Below are 12,060 nucleotides of genomic sequence, written 5' to 3' on the forward strand. Positions count from 1 at the left end.
TTCTCATTTTGTGTCAGGCCATGAGTACACATATTGAGGAATTTCTGTCAGACTTTCAATAAATATATTCACCAACTGGAAGTAATTGCTTCATAATCCACAAAGAAAACACCAAGAGCTAATAAGAAAATCTTTTGGCTCTGCTACATTTAAGAGGTCACTGAAAATATCATACACCTGAAAGTGAAACCCTCCTCTGATCAGAAAATAATTTCAGCATTTTTCATCCCTTAAACTATGAAAACATTTAATCAGATGTTTCTCCGTGTGGGTTGTGGTAAGCCATTTGTCTGACTGTACATTCAGTTTCAGTTCTTCTGAGACATTTTTCCCATGAATTGCTAAAAATGTACTTCTTATCTTGTGCTAAAATAGTATCCATACTGTAGTGGACTGTGAAAACTCACATTACATCTTTAAAAAACAGAGAAGCATCTTATTAAACAATTACATATTCTTTTGTATACATGATGGTAATTTTGACTGTGTTACAGCAGCCATTCCCAACCATAGGTCTGCATGCCATTTCTGGTGTTCAGGCTTCTGCGACACATACTCTAAGTTCCCCCACTCTACCTTAATGATAAGCCTCCCTGCTGAGTCTCAATAAGCCACTGTTGTCTGCCTTCCTTTCATCAGTGGAACTTGGGCTGACCAATACCCCAGTCTAACAATCACAAGAGCATCCCAAGCTCTATCCATATCAGGATAGAGTGTGCACAGCAGAATATTGTAATGGGAGGTAGGGCACTGGAAAACACATCTGGTCATTAGCCTGGCTCATCTGATGCTTTAGCCTAGTACACTGGTATGATTGCTCTAGAGGTTGAGAACTACTATTTTCTTGCCTAATCATGTTCCCACTGAAGTTAGTAAGAGTTTTACCATTGACCTCAATAGCAGCAAGATCAGGTCCTTATATAGTGTGTGGTTAAGGATGCAGAAAAGACAAAGGTGAAGTTGAAGGGGCTGTTCTTTAACACGACTCAGAACTGTGAATTGTCTGAAAGTGGAGGAGTCTTCCCAAGCCCCCTTTTCTGCCCTTCAAACAACTCCCCTCCCCCAACACCTCATCATCAGAAGCAAGTTCCCCACAGACCAGGACACACCAACTCAAAGTGGCACCAGAGCCTGCCAGAACAACAGACCTGCAGACATATCTCCACTCCTACAATGAGCAATATCCCCCACCACACACCTTTCAAGATCAATGGGTCCTACACATGCCTATCACAACATGTGTTATACCTCACCCAGTGCACTAAATGCCCCAATAACAACTATGTGAGTGAAACCAGGCAATCATTACACCCTTGAATGAACTCACACAGAAAAATTATAAAAGACAAAACACAATATCACCCATGGGTGACTATTTTTCATAATACGATCAATCCATATATCACCTCTCAATCCTCATCCTCAAAGGAAACATACACAACACCTTCAAAAGACAAACCTGGGAGCTTATTACAACAACCAGTAACCCACTAACTCCCCCTTTTTTGTCCTGTGACTGCAGAGGTGTTAACTGGCCACATCACCTGGAATTAAATTAAATTAAATTAAATTAATGGAGATATCCCATCTCCTAGAACTGGAAGGGACCTTGAAAGGTCATCAAGTCCAGCCCCCTGCCTTCACTAGCAGGACCAAGTACTGTTTTTGCCCCAGATCCTTAAGTGGCCCCCTCAAGGATTGAACTCACAACCCTGGGTTTAGCAGGCCAATGCTCAAACCACTGAGCTATCCCTCCCCCCCCACTGAGCTATCCCTCCCCATGTTGACTCCATGTTGACTGTAAGAATGGTTTCTTACAATTAAGGTTCCATGTCTAACATCTGCAGCAGCCGGTGAAGATGGCTGTGGGGCTGCCTGAGCAGATCAGGCAGCCCCTGGGCCAGTCGTGCTGGCTGCTGCTGGGGCAGTTTGGGTGTGGGAGGGGGCTCAGGGCTGGGGATTGGGATGCAGGGTGGCGCTTACCTGGTGGGGAGTCAGGGGTGAAAGTAGGCTGGTACAGTGTACCGGTAAGAAGTGGCCACCGGTACCAGCACATACGCAGCTGAAGGGGCAGCTGCCCTGGGGCCCAGCAATTTAAAAGGGCCTGGGGCTCCCAGCCACCGCCACAGCTACCGCAGCAGCAGCCGGAGCCCTGGGCCCTTTTAAATCACAACCAGATCCCCTGGCGGCATGAGCCCAGCAGTGCGGATAGGCTGGCTGGGGGAGGCTGACCTCCACCCCCACCCCCTCCCACCCAAGGCCCCGCCCCTTCCGGGGACCTGGAGTTGTGTCCCCGTTCCAGTAAGTCGTCTTTGTTACTTTCACCCCTGTGGGGGAATACCCCGGAAGCGGCTGGCATGTCCCTAGAGTTCCTAGGCGGAGGGGCCAGGGGGCTCTGTGCGCTGTCCCTGCCTGGAGGCACTGCCTCCCTGCCTGGAGTTCCCATTGGCTACCGTTCCCGGCCAATGGGAACTGAGCCAGAGCTCATGGTGGGGGCAGCGCACGGAGCCCGCCTGGCCTCCCCTGCCCCTAGAAGCTGCAGGGACATGCTAGCCACCTCCGGGGAGCTGCACGGAGCATGGTAGGCAGCCTGCCAGCCCTGCCAACCTGTCATTCCCCACACCAGCAGGGGTCCCTGGCCACGCACCGCCACCAGGTCCTGCCCCCCAGCACCAGCGGGGGTCCCGGGCCACCCCCCAACAGCACCTGTGGCACCCCCCGACCAACCCCTCAGAGCACCTGCAGTCCCCTATCCCAAGTTTTAGCTAGGGGTATATAGTACAAGTCATGGACAGGTAATGCACCGTGAATTTTTGTTTACTACCCATGACCTGTCCATGACTTTTACTGAAAATACCTGAAATAAAAACATTGCTTTACTTAAAATATATGTTAATTACTTATGCTAAACCATCTGTTCCACATTGTATTTAGCTGTCACACTCTGATCACCTTTCCCAGACCTGAAGAAGACCTTTGTGGAACTAAAAAGTTTGTCTCTTTCACCAACAGAAGTTGGTCTAATAAAAGATATTACCTCACCCACCTGGTCTCTCCAATAGCTACTTTTCTCTGAAGTCAGGGCATCCATTCTTCTAGTGATTGCACAAGTCACTTCCACTTCAGCTATGTGCACCAGAGTGGGAGATTTTTCCCTTAGTGGCACCTGCTGGAGTGGTGCATGCACCCTCTGCTGCCTCATGCTACTGTGTAATGACATAAAGGGCAGAGCTGCTCCCAGCCTCCCTCAGTTCCTTCTTACTGCTCATGATCGGTAGTTGTAAGCATGTTGACTTACTTAGCAAATGTTCTCCCTTTTTTTGGATATAGTTAGTGTATTCATCATAGTTAGTTAGTTAGTAGAACTTTACAGCAGTAAGTTCCATTTCTTACTTAAAGTGTTGGTTCCCACATATTCTGGGTACTGACTCCCAGTACTGGGGCATGCCTCAGTCTTCGGACTTCAAGGCATGCACTGGCTGCAAGAAGTCAATGCCAAGGAGTGACTCTCAATCCAGGTTTTTGGGATGCCTTGGGGAGGATCACATCCAAGAAGATGTCAGGTCTGTAGAGACTTCAAGCTCCAGAATAAGAAGAACAGAGAGGTGAGACTGCATCAGCTCCTCATGGACATAGCCTTGTGTTCACCCTCAGAGCCTTCCTGCCCAGACTGAGTACTGAGCACTTCTACCTAGGTCAGAAGCATCCCTCCAGACATTGCAGAGACTGAGTGGCACTTACCTCCCCTGGTACCAAGGAAGAAGCATAAGCACCAATCTTTTAAGGAGCAGCTTCATCCAGGAGATCAAGGTCCCCAATTCCATGTTCCAGCAAACAGACTGGAGGACAGGGGAGAGTGTCCTTGAACAAAAGACACTCCCTGGCACCAACATCTCGCACAGGGTTATCAACTCAGATGCCTGCACCATTGAGGCAGACCCCCGCTGTGGTACCAACCCCTTTGATGTAAAAACAGCAGCATCAGGGGACTCCATGGGTACCGACGATGCCGGAGGCATATGCTGGGGCGCAGGATTTCCTATACTTCTTGGTACCAGATTCTTCAGCAGTTCAGAAAACTGGTCTGGTACCAGTTGAAACACAGTCTTCGTCAGTCTTAACTGCGAATACCATTCAGTCCCTAGTACCATGGCCAACCCATCCAGTGTCTCCTTGCCCAGTGCCATCTAGCGGCAAGTCCAGCATGCTGTCTCTGGTGCCTACATCTCTGGAGACACATAGCCGGTCCTCAACACCACATGGTACCATGCCTCCCTGTCAAGGAACTCAGGCTTTTTCTCTGAGTCAGAAGTAGGTTCCTATGCCCCTTGCTGGGATACAAGGGATCTCTCACCTTCATCGAGCGGAATGTACTCCTGGGACCCAGAAGAAGTTCCACGGAGCTCCAGAGACCTGGATCCATGGGCCGATAGAGGTTGAGCCTCCATGCCCTACCAATGGGCATATTGGAACCCATGAGCATTTCCTCCCACCGCTAGGTCCTCCCCGGTTCCTCCTCCCTCCTGATCCCCAAGCAGATGTCAGCACAGCAGTCGGGAAAAGACTCTGAAGATTACCCCCAGTACTGATATCAGTACCAAATGCGACTAACCTTATCTGCAAGATCCTTCCACAAAAGACGTTGAAGAGACTTCATCTCAGCCCCCTTCGTGTTCCTTTTCATCATCACCAAATGAGGTGGTGATGTCTGGAGTGTCCTCCCCTCTTCAAGGTGACAGGGCATACCAGGACCAGTTAAAGAGTTTTGCTTCCTCTCTGGACATCCAGTTGAGGGGGTGCAAGAGTCCTCATAGAGGCTGATGGACATATTGGGATCAGCAGGATCTTCTCGTGTGGCTTTGCCTATAAATGAGGCCATATTGGAGCCCATGCAGGTGTAACGCTTCTGCCAGTCATAGTTGGCAGCAACAAGGGCTGGGTTCAATATCTAGGGGTTCCTTTTCAACAATACAACACAAAACGGGGATGGGGACAGGTGAGCAAAGCCCGCAGGTAAGTGGGGAACATAGAGACCTGGGAGATGGGTCGGAAACGAGAGGGAGTGTGGGCTATATTGGCAGAGAGAAAGGAGGGTCAGGACAAAACTGAGAGGAAAGATCAAACCACTATCTTAGATGCAGGGGGGAGGGATAGCTCAGTGGTTTGAGCATTGGCCTGCTAAACCCAGGGTTGTGAGTTCAATCCTTGAGGGGGCTATCTGGGGCAAAATCAGTACTTGGTCCCCCTAGTGAAGGCAGGAGGTTGGACTTGATGACCTTTCAAGGTCCCTTCCAGTTCTAGGAGATGGGATATCTCCATTTATTATTATTATTATGCCTATATACAAATGCGAGAAGTATGGGTAATAAGCAGGAAGAACTGGAAGTGCTAATAAATAAATACAACTATGACATTGTTGGCATCACTGAAACTTGGTGGGATAATACACATGATTGGAATGTTGGTGTGGATGGATACAGCTTGCTCAGGAAGGGTAGACAGGGGGAAAAGGGAGGAGGTGTTGCCTTATATATTAAAAATGTACACACTTGGACTGAGGTAGACATGGACAAAGGAGACGGAAGTGTTGAGAGTCTCTGGGTTAGGCTAAAAGGGGTACAAAACAAGGGTGATGTCATGCTAGGAGTCTACTACAGGCCACCTAACCAGGTGGAAGAGGTGGATGAGGCTTTTTTTAAACAAATAACAAAATCATCCAAAGCCCAAGATTTGGTGGTGATGGGGGACTTCAACTATCCGGATATATGTTGGGAAAATAACACAGCAGGGCACAGACTATCCAACAAATTCTTGGACTGCATTGCAGACAACTTTTTATTTCAGAAGGTTGAAAAAGCTACTGGGGGGAAGCTGTTCTAGACTTGACATTAACAAATAGGGAGGAACTTGTTGAGAATTTGAAAGTAGAAGGCAGCTTGGGTGAAAGTGATCATGAAATCATAGAGTTTGCAATTCTAAGGAAGGATAGAAGGGAGAACAGCAAAATAGAGACAATGGATTTCAGGAAGGCAGATTTTGGTAAGCTCAGAGAGCTGATAGGTAAGGTCCCATGGGAATCAAGACTGAGGGGAAAAACAACTGAGGAGGGTTGGCAGTTTTTCAAAGGGACACTATTAAGGGCCCAAAAGCAAGCTATTCCGCTGGTTAGGAAAGATAGAAAATGTGGCAAAAGACCACCTTGGCTTAACCACGAGATCTTGCATGATCTAAAAAATAAAAAGGAGTCATATAAAAAATGGAAACTAGGACAGATTACAAAGGATGAATATAGGCAAACAACACAGGAATGCAGGGGCAAGATTAGAAAGGCAAAGGTACAAAATGAGCTCAAACTAGCTACGGGAATAAAGGGAAACAAGAAGACTTTTTATCAATACATTAGAAGCAAGAGGAAGACCAAAGACAGGGTAGGCCCACTGCTTAGTGAAGAGGGAGAAACAGTAACAGGAAACTTGGAAATGGCAGAGATGCTTAATGACTTCTTTGTTTCGGTCTTCACCGAGAAGTCTGAAGGAATGTCTAACCTAGTGAATGCTAATGGGAAGGGGGTAGGTTTAGCAGATAAAATAAAAAAAGAACAAGTTAAAAATCACTTAGAAAAGTTAGATGCCTGCAAGTCACCAGGGCCTGATGAAATGCATCCTAGAATACTCAAGGAGCTAATAGAGGAGGTATCTGAGCCTCTAGCTATTATCTTTGGAAAATCATGGGAGATGGGAGAGATTCCAGAAAACTGGAAAAGGGCAAATATAGTGCCCATCTATAAAAAGGGAAATAAAAACAACCGAGGAAACTACAGACCAGTTAGTTTAACTTCTGTGCCAGGGAAGATAATGGAGCAAGTAATTAAGGAAATCATCTGCAAACACTTGGAAGGTGGTAAGGTGATAGGGAACAGCCAGCATGGATTTGTAAAGAACAAATCATGTCAAACCAATCTGATAGCCTTCTTTGATAGGATAATGAGTCTTGTGGATAAGGGAGAAGCTGTTAATGTATACCTAGACTTTAGCATACCTAGGTATACCTAGACTTTAGTAAGGCATTTGATACGGTCTCGCATGATATTCTTATCGATAAACTAGGCAAATACAATTTAGATGGGGCTACTATAAGGTTGGTGCATAACTGGCTGGATAACCATACTCAGAGAGTTGTTATTAATGGTTCCCAATCCTGCTGGAAAGGCATAACAAGTGGGGTTCCGCAGGGGTCTGTTTTGGGACTGGCTCTGTTCAATATCTTCATTAACGACTTAGATATTGGCATAGAAAGTACGCTTATTAAGTTTGCGGGTGATACCAAACTGGGAGGGATTGCAACTGCTTTGGAGGACAGGGTCATAATTCAAATGATCTGGACAAATTGGAGAAATGGTCTGAGTTAAACAGGATGAAGTTTAACAAAGACAAATGCAAAGTGCTCCACTTAGGGGAAAAAAATCAGTTTCACACATACAGAATGGGAAGAGACTGTCTAGGAAGGAGTACGGCAGAAAGGGATCTAGGGGTTATAGTGGACCACAAGCTAAATATGAGTCAACAGTGTGATACTGTTGCAAAAAAAGCAAACATGATTCTGGGATGTATTAACAGGTGTGTTGTGAGCAAGACACGAGAAGTCATTCTTCCGCTCTACTCTGCTCTGGTTAGGCCTCAGCTGGAGTATTGTGTCCAGTTCTGGGCACCACATTTCAAGAAAGATGTGGAGAAATTGGAAAGGGTCCAGAGAAGAGCAACAAGAATGATTAAAGGTCTTGAGAACATGACCTATGAAGGAAGGCTGAAAGAATTGGGTTTGTTTAGTTTGGAAAAGAGAAGACTGAGAGGGGACATGATAGCAGTTTTCAGGTATCTAAAAGGGTGTCATAAGGAGGAGGGAGAAAACTTGTTCACCTTAGCCTCTAAGGATAGAACAAGAAGCAATGGGCTTAAACTGCAGCAAGGGAGGTCTAGGTTGGACATTAGGAAAGAGTTCCTAACTGTCAGGGTGGTTAAACACTGGAATAAATTGCCTAGGGAGGTTGTGGAATCTCCATCTCTGGAGATATTTAAGAGTAGGTTAGATAAATGTCTATCAGGGATGGTCTAGACAGTATTTGGTCCTGCCATGCGGGCAAGGGACTGGACTCGATGACCTCTTGAGGTCCCTTCCAGTCCTAGAATCTATGAATCTATGAAAACCAGCTTGAACCCCCACACAGTAACCTGGAACAATTATACACCACTCCTTGGAAGCCTCTAAGAGGCAATACTTCCCCGCTCACAAGCACAGAGTCTGGGTGTAGCAAAGAATCTTTTAATAAAAGGAGAGAAGAAATCCAGCATTAGTTTGGGAAAATGCTGCAAGCAGGATTCATAAACATAAAACCATCAGCAAAAGACCCACCCCAGAGTACGTTAGTCAAGCGTCCTTTTGCCTCAGATTATTAAGTCAAGCAACTAAAAGTTCCTTTAAAATGCCCCTCTCTGCTCCCTCACTACACCCCACTCACAGTGGTTGTCCTTGGTCAGTGAGGACCCAGGGTTCAGAGATACATCAATGTGAGTTCACGTCTCACCTGGGGGGAAGGAAGTGGGAGAAGAAGGCACCTTGCTCGCTCCACCATTGAGCACTTCCTCTGGCTGGCTGCCCCACCAGCCACTGCTCTGCCCTGCTGGCCACCCCACCAGCCGCTGTTCCGCCCCGCTAGCCACCCCGCCAGCCGCTGTTCCGCCCCGCTGGCCACCCCGCCAGCCGCTGTTCCGCCCCGCTGGCCACCCTGCCAGCCGCTGTTCCGCCCCGCTGGCCACCCTGCCAGCCGCTGTTCCGCCCCGCTGGTCACCCTGCCAGTGGCTGTGCTGCCCCACTGGCTGCCCCGCCAGTCACTGCTCTGCTCTTCTGGCTGCCCCACCAGTCTCTGTGCAGCACACAATCACTTTCTGCTGCCACTTGCTTCACTGCTGTGACCTCTGCAGGTCAGTCTCTGAGGTTCCTCCGCAACTCTTAGTGATTTTCAGCTCTCAGTGACTGTCAGCTCTTAGTGAGGAAACTTCATTGCTGAAGCAGGCTGGGCAGCAACACTGTCCCACAACAAGTGATTTCAGCTCTAAAGAGCACTTAACAAAAGACTCCTAATGGAGCCCTCCTTAGCTGAGGGTATGTCTACACTACGAAATTAGGTCGAATTAATAGAAGCCGGTTTTATAGAAATCGGTTGTATACAGCCGATTGTGTGTGTCCCCACATAAAATGCTCTAAGTGCTCTAGTCGGCGGACCGCGTCCACAGTACCGAGGCTAGCGTCGACTTCTGGAGCATTGCACTATGGGAAGCTATCCCACAGTTCCCGCAGTCTCCGCCGCCCATTGGCATTCTGGGTTGAGATCCCAATGCCCGAATGATGCAAAACAGTGTCGCGGGAGCTTCTGGGTACATGTCGTCAGGCCCCTCCCCCTCCGTCAGAGCAACAGCAGACAATAGATTCGCGCCTTTTTACCTGGGTTACCTGTGCAGACAACATACCACGGCAAGCATGGAGCCCGCTCAGCTCAGCTCACCGTCACCATATGTCCTCTGGGTGCCGGCAGATGTGGGACTGCATTGCTACACAGCAGCAGCAGCTAACTGCCTTTTGGCGGTAGACGGTGCAGCATGACTGGTAGCCTTCATCGGTGATCTGGGTGCTGGCAGCTGTGGGGCTGGCAGCCGTAGGGCTGCATTGCACCAGCCCCTTGCCTTTTGCCTTTTGGCAGTAGATGGTGTATTACGACTGGTAACCGTCCTATTACAAGTTGGATCATCGCACATTAGCAGAGTCTTCCCTGAGCAGCAGATCGTGCAATAGGCCTGAAGGCCATCGTCATCATACAGGAAAAATGTGGCTATCAGTCTTAGTACACTAACTGCCAAGCGCCCAGTATTTGCTGCCAAGGACCCAGAAGATGCCGAGGGCTATCAGTCATGCTGCACCGTCGTCTTAAGATGTAAAAAATAGATTTGTTCTGTATTCATTTGCTTCCCCCTCCCTCCGTCAAATCAACGGCCTGCTAAACCCAGGCTTTTCAGTTTAATCTTTGGGGGGACCATTCTGTGTGACAGCTGTTTGTGTTTCTCCCTGATGCACAGCCACCTTTCTTGATTTTAATTCCCTGTACCTGTACGTCATGTCGTCACTCGGCCCTCCCTCCTTCCCCTGGTCCGTCAGATACTAGTTTCGCGCCTTTTTTCAGACCAGACGCCATAGCTAGCACTGGGATCATGGAGCCCGCTCAGATCACCGCGGCAATTATGAGCACTATGAACACCACGCGCATTGTCCTGGAGTATATGCAGAGCCAGGACATGCCAAGGCGAAACCCGGACCAGCCGAGGAGGCGATTGCAGCGCGGCGAAGAGAGTGATGAGGAAATTGACATGGACATAGGCCTCTCACAAGGCACAGGCCCCAGCAATGTGGAAATCATGGTGTTACTCGGGCAGGTTCATGGTGTGGAACGCCGATTCTGGGCACGGGAAACAAGCACAGACTGGTGGGACCACATCGTGCTGCAGGTGTGGGATGATTCCCAGTGGCTGCGAAACTTTCGCATGTGTAAGGGCACTTTCATGGAACTTTGTGACTTGCTTTCCCCTGCCTTGAAGCGCCAGAATACCAGGATGAGAGCAGCCCTCACAGTTGAGAAGCGAGTGGCGATAGCCCTGTGGAAGCTTGCAACGCCAGACAGCTACCGGTCAGTCGGGAATCAATTTGGAGTGGGCAAATCTACGGTGGGGGCTGCTGTGATCCAAGTTGCCAGGGCAGTGAAAGACCTGGTGATATCAAGGGTAGTGACTCTGGGCAACGTGCAGGTCATAGTGGATGGCTTTGCTGCAATGGGATTCCCAAACTGTGGTGGGGCCATAGACGGAACCCATATCCCTATCTTGGCACCGGAGCACTAAGCCACCGAGTACATAAACCGCAAGGGGTACTTTTCAATGCTGCTGCAAGCCCTGGTGGATCACAAGGGACGTTTCACCAACATCAACGTGGGATGGCCAGGAAAGGTACATGATGCTCGCGTCTTCAGGCACTCTGGTCTGTTTCGAAAGCTGGAGGAGGGGACTTTTTTCCCGGACCAGAAAGTAACCGTTGGGGATGTTGAAATGCCTATCGTGATCCTTGGGGACCCAGCCTACCCCTTAATGCCATGGCTCATGAAGCCGTACACAGGCAGCCTGGACAGGAGTCAGGACCTGTTCCACTATAGGCTGAGCAAGTGCCGAATGGTGGTGGAATGTGCATTTGAACGTTTAAAAGCGCGCTGGCGCAGCTTACTGACTCGCTCAGACCTCAGCGAAAAGAATATCCCCATTGTTATTGCTGCGCGCTCCACAATATCTGTGAGAGTAAGAGGGAGACATTTATGGCGGGGTGGGAGGTTGAGGCAACTCGCCTGGCCGCTGATTACGCGCAGCCAGACACCAGGGCAGTTAGAGGAGCACAGCAGGGTGCGGTGCGCATCAGAGAAGCTTTGAAAACAAGTTTTGTGACTGGCCAGGCTACGGTGTAAAACTTGTTTGTTTCTCCTTGATGAACCCTCCGCGCCCCCCCCCCCCGGTTCACTCTACTTCCCTGTAAACCAACCACCCTCCCCTCCCCTCCCCACTTCGAGCACCGCTTGCAGAGGCAATAAAGTCATTGTTATTTCACATTCATGCATTCTTTATTAATTCCTCACACAAGTAGAGGGATAATTGCCAAGGTAGCCTGGGATGGGTGGGGGAGGAGGGATGGAAAAGGACACACTGCATTTTAAAACTTTTACTCTTATTGAAGGCCAGCCTTCTGATGCTTGGGCAATCATCTGGGGTGGAGTGACTGGGTTGCCGGAGGCCCCCCCCCCCGTGTTCTTGGGCGTCTGGGTGAGGAGGCTATGGAACTTGGGGAGGAGGGCTGTTGGTTACACAGGGGCTGTAGCAGGGGTCTCTGCTCCTGCTGCCTTTCCTGCAGCTCAACCATACGCTGGAGCATATCAGTTTGATGCTCCAGCAGACAGAGCATTGACTCTTGCCTTCT

General features: G+C 48.9%; 1 protein-coding gene across 7 annotated transcripts in view; it reads left to right on the forward strand.

The window, feature by feature from the left end:
• The window catches only part of SPAG17 (sperm associated antigen 17), a 280,253-nt gene that overhangs the window by 194,908 nt on the left and 73,285 nt on the right, over window positions 1-12,060 (forward strand). The window lies entirely within an intron of this gene.

The sequence above is a fragment of the Trachemys scripta genome, chromosome 1 (genome assembly GCF_013100865.1).
Source record: "Trachemys scripta elegans isolate TJP31775 chromosome 1, CAS_Tse_1.0, whole genome shotgun sequence".
Lineage (NCBI taxonomy): Eukaryota > Metazoa > Chordata > Testudines > Emydidae > Trachemys > Trachemys scripta.